An 11,865-nucleotide genomic window follows, 5' to 3' on the forward strand; every position below is an offset into this window, starting at 1 on the left:
TTAAAAACGTAATGAAATAAAGTAAATAAACAGCAAAAAGCATTGTTTCATTTTTGGCGGAATATAACAATGGTCATTTATGATAGTATAACAGTCAAACCTGATATCTACAGTAAACTATCATTTATGACACTTTTTGATAGTTAGAGTGTCAGCACTAATCAAGGAAAAGGAATGAGAGTGAGCAGTACGGCTATATACTTAATCAGTAGGCCATGTTGGTGTATAAGAAGGAGACAAAAACTCACACGTACACAGTTGTTTACATCACATTTGCGCAAGTCCCCTTAAGTTCGTGATAGAAATTTTGTATGAGGCGTTGATCGTTAGGTTGACATTGCTGACAATCAGATGATAGTCATATGATAGTCAGTATTCTTGTAGGGTAATTAGGCAAAAATGCCGCGAATATTTTGTGGAACGTGTCGCTATGTGTCGCGTCGCTTAGTGTGTATGGACTTTAATCGATTACATTGATTTCCATAAGGTAAGTTCGATCAGCTGTTTTATCTGGTTATGGTTTTACGGTTATAAGTCACCATTAATTCGCTCTTAAGGAAGTTTAGTTGGCCCTTAAGATTTCATGTAATAGTTTACGATACAGAAAGATCGCTCGACTTTTTCCCGATTTGTGAGACAGAGATTGGAGGTTATTCCGTTGCGGAAGCCAGTTCTTGCCCTTGCAGATGCTAGTTCGGTTAAGGCTTGGTTTCCTCGAAAGCGGTGCTGCTATTTAGCGGCCGTTACATAGCGGTAGAGTATGTTGTCAAAATGGCTGCAGTGTAAAAGTAATTATGTGTAAACTAAAGGCTCCATTACTGATACTTAGCATAGACTTGACTTGGCTTGCGAACTGTCACTTACATTTCTGTTAAATGAACATTGCATGTTACTGATTACTCAAAACTTAGCAACACTTAACTTGACTTAGAAGTCTGTTGAATTTTGATTTTCTATGTAAGTTCTAAGTGACGTTTACATTTTGAGATGCCATTTGTTTGTTTCCATTTCATTTTGACATTTTGTCATACAAATTGACATTTATTTAAAAATAAATTTCAACGCTGATTATGATGCCAGATTTTATGCTATGCTAAGTATCAGTAATGGGGGCTTAAGAAGACGGTGAAGTTTACCGTTACGTAATATAGCGGCAGGGCATAAAATATTATGTATATGTTTAGTTTATTACGGCCGTCATGACCATTGTTTACTATATAGTTTGGCAGTTTAAATAGAGGTTAACAGCCTCATTCTGTTTGGCGAACGATACGCTCAACGAACGATACCTGCTTGGACGATATCGTGTGCTTGTGGTATTCTGAATCTTACGTTGCCGTTTATCGTGTAGCTTTACGTCGTTCGTCAACTACACGATAATCAAGTGTCAAACTTGCAACTCTGTGCACATATGTTTTGTAATGTTGGCCGATCCCGTGATTTTTGAGGAACAATGTTATCTGTGATTGTGACCTCTCAGTCACAGCGGCTTTTAACCGTGACTGTGACTGAAAAAAAAAAAAACAAATAGCACGCCAACAGAATCAGTGAGACCAATTCTGAATATTCCCATGGGAGTTCATCTCCCACAAATTTGTTTCTCCCAAAAATAATTTCTCCCAATTATAAACTCCCTGGGAGGATAATTTTCCCAAAAGTTTTGGGAAGAAGAATTCGAAGTTCGAATCAGCTGTTTCGGGTAAATTTGACATTTCGTTTACAAGTTTTTATTTAGCGCGCGAAAGAGTTAATTTATAAAAAATTATAAAATCGTCAATTTACCTAGAAATAAGTTATTACAATTCGTGTCTGGTCGACTGCGCGTACCCGCAATAACATAATACACTCGTGATATATTTTCTGCGGTTTCTATAGTTTCTACACCCAAACTCATAAAATTTTAAACATTTCTTTGTGAGCGGCATTTTTCAAACAAAACTGTTACGGAATACATTCCTTTTTTGCTAAATGCTTGTTATTTCGCGGGGTGATCAGTTGTGGAAGTGGGTTTTGTTGTTGTGGGTGTGCTTCGCCACATCAAAGTCCAAGAGGCAAGAAGATAGTATTTTGGCAGGCTTGGTGACTATATCGGGGACGCGTATCATGCAATCGGCCGGCCAATTGCTTTGTAAGTGGTAATGAGCGTTTACTCCAAGTGCTCCCGGCAAAAAATAAGAGGATTTTATTACGGCTCTAGATTTTAGGAACAATTGCAGTTGCATGCTCCATATGCCATAGATCATGGTTGGGATTGAAATCGCCGGTAATTCTATACGACAGCATGACACTGCTTACGCGTCCAAAAATATGGAAAGAGGTGTCAAAAGACGCGTATTAGTCTTGACAACAATAATCCGAACCGGAAAATAACAATTTTATCTCTGTCCGGAGATATTTGCAGTTGAAGTTGGCGATTTTCATGTGGTTGTGTAATAAAGAATTAAAATTGAAACTCCTTATAGTCGTTTATATATATATATGTTTGTTTTATTTGGCAAAACAATTGTTTCGACACTCGCGACGTGTCATCATCAGTTGCTAGTTATCTGATATTTATCAAAAATATGGACTTTTAATAGATATAAAGAATAAGAAATTAACAGATCCTCTAACTAGTTTATCTGTAGATGCTATATCCGGGTTTTGCAATATTTCATTGCCTAAATTATTTTCAGTTGAAAATCAATATACAAAACTTTTAAAAAATTTTCCTTCTTTAACTTCTGAGCCAGATTATAATAAAAAGGTTAATCATTCGACAGTTCATCATATTATAACGAATGGAATATTACCTTTTTGTAGGCCAAGACGTTTAGATCCTGTTAAATTTAAAATAGCAAAGACTGAATTCGATTTTTTATTAAAATCAGGAATATGCCGTCCATCTAAATCACATGGAACATCGCCATTACATTTAGTACCTAAGAAAGACGCAAATGACTGGCGTCCTTGCGGAGATTATCGTAGGATTAATTTAATCACTGTACCTGATCGATACCCTTTGCCACACATACATGATTTACATGTCGAATTCAAAAATAAAACAATATTTTCAAAGATAGATTTGGTTAGGGCTTACCATCAGATACCTGTTGCGGAAGAAGACATTCATAAGACTGCCATAACTACACCTTTTGGAATGTTCGAATTCAAACATTCCAAAGGTTTATAAATGAAGTGTTGCACGATTTAGATTTTATATTTGTTTATTTGGATGACATACTGATAGCTAGTAAAGATGAATCAGAACATTTACAACATCTTAATATACTATTTCAACGTTTAGATAAGTACGGATTGAACATCAAGCCATCTAAATGCGTTTTTGGAGTAGGTAAAATTAATTTCCTAGGTTACAACATATCGTCTGAAGGTATTCAACCATCAGCAGAGAAAATTCAATCAATTCTTGATTTTGGACGACCAATGTCAATCAAACAAATGCAAAAGTTTGTGGGAATGGTTAATTTTTATCATAGGTATATACCAAAGCTTGCTGGAATGCTAGACCCAATATACAGCATGATAACGAAAGCATCGAAGAGCAAAGATAAAGTACTTGATTGGTCTGATGGAACATTTCAGGCATTTGAGAAAGTAAAAGAGAGTTTTGCTAAGAAAACATTGTTAACACATTTGAACTATGAAGCAATTCTTTCTGTTGCTGTAGACGCATCAAATAGGGCTATTGGAGGAGTTCTTCAACAGGAAATCAGCAATACTAAAGAACCGTTAGCTTTCTTCTCTAAGAATATTAGTCCATCTGAATGTAAATATAGTACTTTTGATAGAGAGTTACTCGCTATTTATTTAACTATTAAACACTTTAAACATTGGTTGGAAGGTAGATCTTTTACAGTTTATACGGATCACAAGCCACTTACATTTGCATTGAATTCAAAGGTAGATCGAAGTCCCAGACAGACAAGACATTTGGAGTTCATATCCCAATTTACTAGTGACATCTAATCTAATTCTAATATATATTATAAATGGCAAAGTTTGGATGTTAAGATGTTTGGATGTTTGGATGTTTGGATGTTTAGATGTTTGGATGTTTGGATGTTTGGATGTTTGGATGTTTGGATGTTTGGATGTTTGGATGTTTGTCCAGACGTTTGTCTTTGTGACTCAATAACGCAAGAACGGCTGGACCGATTTGGATGAAATTTTGCACACATATAGCCAATAGTCTAGAAGGATCTACTAGCTATATATTTTTCAAAAGGGGCGTGGTCCCCGCCCCCTAGGAACAGTTATAATTTAATTATTATATTTTTTCGTCTTTGCGACTGAATCACGCCAGAATGGCTACACGGATTTTGATGAAATTTGGGACACAGACAGTAGTCTACTAGCGAAATTTTTTTCGAACATGGAAAGAGGGGTGGGGGTCCCACGACCCTTCGAGAAATTATTTTTCATAATTTTTACACATTATAACTTTACGTATACTGGCCTTCACCAATATCACAGACTCAAGGGGTCAAATAAGTCGAGGGCTTACAAAGTAAGCAGTGACACCCTCCGCCCGCCCCCCTTTATCTCCCCCTCTGGTGTAAAATCCATAAATTGTTATAACTGAATCTAAATTTTCTCCTAAATCAATAGTTTTTGGTATCTGGTACATACAGAACGAGATCTAGACAATTTTGGAGGAACGATCAGTGGTCCTCTCCTCTACTCCCGCCATCCGCCCTCCATCAATTGTTTTTATTAGCACGCTTTTATTAGCTTTACCTGTATGTTTCTATCTAACTTTTTATTCGCTCCAATGCGACTGCTGCCTTATTAACATGGTTTTATAATTAGCTTCACTTTATTTGTAATCCCGTAAGGGTCATATCGAGACCCTTCCGGGATCATTTCTGGATGGTTTTCGGGATCGGTCCGGGATTACGCCGGGGTAATTTCGGGACTTTTTCGGGACTATTTCGGGATCATTTTGGGACCCTTCCGGGATCATTTCTGTATAGTTTACGGGATCCGTCCGGGATCCCGTCGGGGTTATTTTGGAACATTTTCGGGACTATTCCGGAATCATTTCGGGACTATTTCGCGATCATTTGGGGACCCTTCCGGCATCATTTCTGGATGGTTTTCGGGATCCGTGCGGAATCTCGTCGGGGTCATATGGGGACTTTTTCGGGATCATTTGAGGGCTCTTCCGGCATCATTTCTGGATGGTTTTCGGGATCCGTCCGTGATATCGTCGGGGTCATTTGGGGACTTTTTCGGGATCATTTGGGGGCTCTTCCGGCATCATTTCTGAATGGTTTTCGGGATCCGTCCGGGATCTCGTCGGGGTCATTTGGGGACTTTTTCGGGATCATTTTGGGGCTCATCCGGCATCATTTCTAGATGGTTTTCGGGATCCGTCCGGGATCCCGTCGGGGTCATTTCGGGACTTTTTCGCGACTAATACGGGATCATTTGGGAACCCTTTCGGCATCATTTCTGGATGGTTTTCGGGATCCGTCCGGGATCCCGTCGGGGTCATTTCGGGACTTTTTCGCGACTAATACGGGATCATTTGCGGACCCTTTCGGCATCATTTCTGGATAGTTGTCGGGATCCCGTCACGGTCATTTCGGGACTATTAGGGGATCATTTGAGGACCTTTCCGGCATCATTTCTGTATTGTTTTCGGAATCCTTTCGGGATCCCGTCAGGGTCATTTTGGGACTTTTTTGGGGCTAATACGGGATCATTTGGGGATCCTCTAGAGGTCGTTTCGTGACTTTTTCTGTTTTATTTCGGGATCATTTGGGGACCCTTCCGGCATAATTTCTTGATGGTTTGCCGGATCCATCAGGGTCATTTCGGGACCATTTTGGGATCATTTGGGGACCCTTCCGAGATCATTTCTGGATCCGTCCGGGATGCCGTAGGAGCCATTTCGGAATTTTTTGTTACTTTTCCGGGATAGTTTTTGGACCCTTCCGGGATCATTTCTGGATCTGTGCGGGATCCCATCTGGGTCATTTCCGGACTATTTCGGGATCATTTTGGGATCCTTCCGGAATCATTTCTGTATGGTTTTCGCGATCCGTCGTTGATTCCCTCGGAGCCATTTCGGAACCTTTTCTGGAGTATGTCGGGGTCATTTGGGGACTTTTTCGGGATCATTTGGGGCTCTTCCGGCATCATTTCTGGATGGTTTTCGGGATCCGTGCGGGATCTCGTCGGGGTCATTTGGGGACTTTTTCGGGATCATTTGGGGGCTCTTCCGGCATCATTTCTGGATGGTTTTCGGGATCCGTCCGGGATCCCATCAGGGTAATTTCGGGACTATTAGGGGATAATTTGTGGACCTTTCCGGCATCATTTCTGGATAATTTTCGGTATCCATCCGGGATGCCGACGAGGTCATTTCGGGATTATTTCGGGATCATTTGGGATACCTACCGGCATCATTTCTGGATGGTTTTTGGGATTCGTCCGGGTCATTTCGGAACTATTAGGGGATCATTTGAGGACCTTTCCGGCATCATTTCTGGATAGTTTTTGGAATCCTTTCGGGATCCCGTCAGGGTCATTTCGGGGCTTTTTCGGGATCATTTAAGGATGGCTTTCAGGATTCGTCCGGGAACCCGTCAGGGTAATTTCTGGACTTTTCCGAGACTATTTCGGGATCATTTTGGGACCTTCCCAAGATCATTTCTGGATGGATTTCGGGATTTGTCCGGGATGCCCTCAGGGTCATTTTGGGACTATTAGGTGAGCATTTGAGGACCGTGCCGGCATCACTTCTGGATGGTTTTCGGTATCCGTTCAGATTCCCGTCGGAATAATTGCGGGACTTTTTCGGGATCATTGGGGTCCCTTCCAAAATCATTTCTGGATGGTTTTTGGGATTCGTCCGGCATCCCGTCGGGGTCATCTCGGGACTTTTTCTCGACTAATACGGGATCATTTGCGGGCCCTTTCGGTATCATTTCTGGATAGTTGTCGGGATCCGTTCGGGATCCCGTCAGGGTCTTTTCGGAACTATTGGGAGATCATTTGAGGACCTTTCCGGCATCATTTCTGGTTAGTTTTCGGGATCTTTTCCGGGTCCCATCAGGGTCATTTCGGGACTTTTTCGGCATCATTTAACATTGGTTTTCAGGATTCGTCCGGTATCCGTCAGGGTAATTTCTGGACTTTTCCCAGACTATTTCGGGATAATTTTGGGACCCTCCCAAGATCATTTCTGGATGGATTTCGGGATCTGTCCGGGATGCCGTCAGGGTCATTTTGGGACTATTAGGTGATCATTTGAGGACCTTTTCGGAATCACTTCTGGATGGTTTTCGGTATCCGCTCAGGATCCCGTCGGAATTATTGCGGGACTTTTTCTGGATCATTTGGTGTCCCTTCCGGCATCATTTCTGGCTGGTTTTTGGGATTCGTCCGGCATCCCGTCGGGTTCATTTCGGGACTTTTTCTCGACTAATACGGTATCATTTGCGGGCCCTTTCGGCATCATTTCTAGATAGTTGTCGGGATCCGTTCGGGATCCCGTCAGGGTCTTTTCGGAACTATTAGGTGATCATTTGAGGACATTTCCGGCATCATTTCTGGATAGTTTTCGGGATCCTTTCGGGGTCCAGTCAGGGTCATTTCGGGACTTTTTCGGGATCATTTAGAGATGGCTTTCAGGATTCGTCCGGGAACCCGTCAGGGTAATTTCTGAACTTTTCCGAGACTATTTCGGGATAATTTTGGAACCTTCCCAAGATCATTTCTGGATGGATTTTGGGATCAGTCCGGGATGCCGTCAGGGTCATTTTGGTATTAGGTGATCATTTGAGGACCTTTCCGGCATCACTTCTGGATGGTTATCGGTATCCGATCAGGATCCCCTCGGAATCATTGCGGGACTTTTTCGGGATCATTTGGGGTCCCTCCCAAGATCATTTCTGGATGGATTTCGGGATCTGTCCGGGATCCCGTCAGGGTCATTTAGGGGTGCGTTCGAGATCCCGTCAGGGTCATTTCGGGACTTCTTCGGGAATATATCGGGATCATTTCTGGAGGGTTTATGGGATCCGTCCATTACCCCTTAAGGGTCATTTTGGGACTATTAGGTGATCATTTGAGGACCTTTCCGGCATCACTTCTGGATGATTTTCGGTATCCGTTCGGGATCCCGTCGGAATCAATGCGGGACTTTTACGGAATCATTTGGGATTCCTTCCGGCATCATTTCTGGATGGGTTTCGGGATTTGTCCAGGATCCCGTCGGGGTTATTTCGGGACCTTTTCGGGGCTAATACGGGATCATTTGGGGATCCTCTAGGGGTCGTTTCGTGACTTTTTCTGTATTATTTTGGGATCATTTTGGGACCCTTTCGGCATAATTTCTTGATGGTTTGCCGGATCCATCAGGGTCATTTCGGGACCATTTTGGGATCATTTGGAGACCATTCCGAGATCATTTCTGGATCCGTCCGGGATGCCGTAGGAGCCATTTCGGAATTTTTTGTTACTTTTCCGGGATAGTTTTTGCACCCTTCCGGGATCATTTCTGGATCTGTGCGGGATCCCATCTGGGTCAATTCCGGCCTATTTCGGGATCATTTTGGAATCCTTCCGGAATCATTTCTGTATGGTTTTCGCGATCTATCGTGGATCCCCTCGGAGCCATTTCGGAACTTTTTCTGGAGTTAGTCGGGATAATTTAGGGACCTTTCCTGGATATTTTCTGGATGGTTTCTGAGTTCCGTCCGGAAGCCCGTCAGGGTAATTTCGGAACTTTTTCGGGACTATTACGGAATCAATTTGGTACCCTTCAGGCATCATGTCTGTGTGGTTATCTGGATAAGTCTAGAATCGTGTCGTTGTCATTTCGGGTTTTTTTGGGACTACTTCGGGAACCACTCCGGGGCGTTTCTGGATGGTTTTCGGGATCCGTCCGCGATAGCGTCGGGGTCATTTCGTGGCTTTTTCTGGATAATTTCGTTATCATTTTGGGATCCTATCAGGTTATCAGCTCATAAAGTTCTTTTTTTTACTCAATTACAAAAATAAAATTCATTAGACAGAAAAAAATTTTAAACAGATAACTTTATAAGCAGGCTAACGTGAATAGCCCACATATTTCATTTTCTCCTTGCGGACGGGGCCGCGGGTAAAGGCTAGTATATATTATAAATGGCAAAGTTTGGATGTGAAGATGTTTGGATGTTTGGATGTTTGTCCAGACGTTTGTCTTTGTGACTCAATCACGCAAGAACGGCTGGACCGATATGGATGAAATTTTGCACACATATAGCCAATAGTCTAGAAGGATCTACTAACTATATATTTTTGAAAAGGGGCGTGGTCCCCGCCCCCTAGGAACAGTTATAATTTAATTATTATATTTTTTCGGCTTTGCGACTGAATCACGCCAGAATGGCTACACGGATTTTGATGAAATTTGGGACACAGACAGTAGTCTACTAGCGAAATTTTTTTCGAACATGGAAAGAGGGGTGGGGGTCCCACGACCCCTTCGAGAAATTATTTTTCAATAATTTTTACACATTATAACTTTACGTATACTGGCCTTCACCAATATCACAGACTCAAGGGGTCAAATAAGTCGAGGGCTTAAAAAGTAAGCAGTGACACCCTCCGCCCGCCCCCCTTTATCTCCCCCTATGGTGTAAAATCCATAAATTGTTATAACTCAATCTAAATTTTCTCCTAAATCTATTTCGGAATCATTTCGGGACTATTTCGCGATCATTTGGGGACCCTTCCGGCATCATTTCTGGATGGTTTTCGGGATCCGTCCGGGATCCCGTCGGGGTACTTTCGGGATCATTTGCGTACCTTTGAGAGATAAATTCTTGATGGTTTCCGGGATCATTACGGGACTTTTTCGGGGTCAGTTTGGGTCCTTTCCGTAATCATTCCTGGATAGTTTTAGGGATCCGTCCGGGATCCCGTCGGCGTCATTTTGGGACTTTTGCGGGATCATTTGGGGTCTCTTCCGGCATCATTTCTGGATGGTTTACGGGATCCGTCCGGGATCCCGTCGGCGTCATTTTGGGACTTTTGCGGGATCATTTGGGGTCTCTTCCGGCATCATTTCTGGATGGTTTACGGGATCCGTCCGGGATCCTGTCGGGGTCATTTTGGGACTTTTGCGGGATCATTTGGGGTCTCCTCCGGCATCATTTCTGGATGGTTTACGGGATCCGTCAGGGATCCTGTCGGGGTCATTTTGGGACTTTTGCGGGACCATTTGGGGTCTCTTCCGGCATCATTTCTGGATGGTTTACGGGATCCGTCCGGGATCCTGTCGGCGTCATTTTGGGACTTTTGTGGGATCATTTGGGGTCTCTTCCGGCATCATTTCTGGATGGTTTACGGGATCCGTCCGGGATCCTGTCGGGGTCATATTGGGACTTTTGCGGGATCATTTGGGGTCTCTTCCGGCATCATTTCTGGATGGTTTACGGGCTCCGTCCGGGACCCTGTCGGGGTCATTTTGGGACTTTAGCGGGATCATTTGGGGTCTCCTCCGGCATCATTTCTGGATGGTTTACGGGATCCGTCTGGGATCCTGTCGGTGTCATTTTGGGACTTTTTCGGGATCATTTGGGGTCTCTTCCAGCATCATTTCTGGATGGTTTTCGGGATCCGTCCGGGATCCTGTCGGGGTCATTTTGAGACTTTTGCGGGATCATTTGGGGTCTCCTCCGGCATCATTTCTGGATGGTTTACGGGATCCGTCCGGGATCCTGTCGGGGTCATTTTGGGACTTTTGCGGGATCATTTGGGGTCTCTTCCGGCATCATTTCTGGATGGTTTACGGGATCCGTCCGGGATCCTGTCGCGGTCATTTTGGGACTTTTGCGGGATCATTTGGGGTTTCTTCCGGCATCATTTCCGGATGGTTTACGGGATCCGTCCGGGATCCTGTCGGGGTCATTTTGGGACTTTTGCGGGATCATTTGGGGTCTCTTCCGGCATCATTTCTGGATGGTTTACGGGATCCGTCCGGGACCCTGTCGGGGTCATTTTGGGACTTTAGCGGGATCATTTGGGGTCTCCTCCGGCATCATTTCTGGATGGTTTACGGGATCCGTCCGGGATCCTGTCGGGGTCATTTTGGGACTTTTGCGGGATCATTTGGGGTCTCTTCCGGCATCATTTCTGGATGCTTTACGGGATCCGTCCTGGATCCTGTCGCGGTCATTTTGGGATTTTTTCGGGATCATTTGGGGTCTCTTCCGGCATCATTTCTGGATGGTTTACGGGATCCGTCCGGGATCCTGTCGGGGTCATTTTGGGACTTTTGCGGGATCATTTGGGGTCTCTTCCAGCATCATTTCTGGATGGTTTTCGGGATCCGTCCGGGATCCTGTCGGGGTCATTTTGAGACTTTTGCGGGATCATTTGGGGTCTCCTCCGGCATCATTTCTGGATGGTTTACGGGATCCGTCCGGGATCCCGTCGGCGTCATTTTGGGACTTTTGCAGGATCATTTGGGGTCTCTTCCGGCATCATTTCTGGATGGTTTACGGGATCCATCCGGGATCCTGTCGGGGTCATTTTGGGACTTTTGCGGGATCATTTGGGGTCTCTTCCAGCATCATTTCTGGATGGTTTTCGGGATCCGTCCAGGATCCTGTCGGGGTCATTTTGAGACTTTTGCGGGATCATTTGGGGTCTCCTCCGGCATCATTTCTGGATGGTTTACGGGATCCGTCCGGGATCCTGTCGGGGTCATTTTGGGACTTTTGCGGGATCATTTGGGGTCTCTTCCGGCATCATTTCTGGATGGTTTACGGGATCCGTCCGGGATCCTGTCGCGGTCATTTTGGGACTTTTGCGGGATCATTTGGGGTCTCCTCCGGCATCATTTCTGGATGGTTTACGGGATCC

This window comes from Eurosta solidaginis, chromosome 4, assembly GCF_040869045.1.
Source record: "Eurosta solidaginis isolate ZX-2024a chromosome 4, ASM4086904v1, whole genome shotgun sequence".
Taxonomy (NCBI): domain Eukaryota; kingdom Metazoa; phylum Arthropoda; class Insecta; order Diptera; family Tephritidae; genus Eurosta; species Eurosta solidaginis.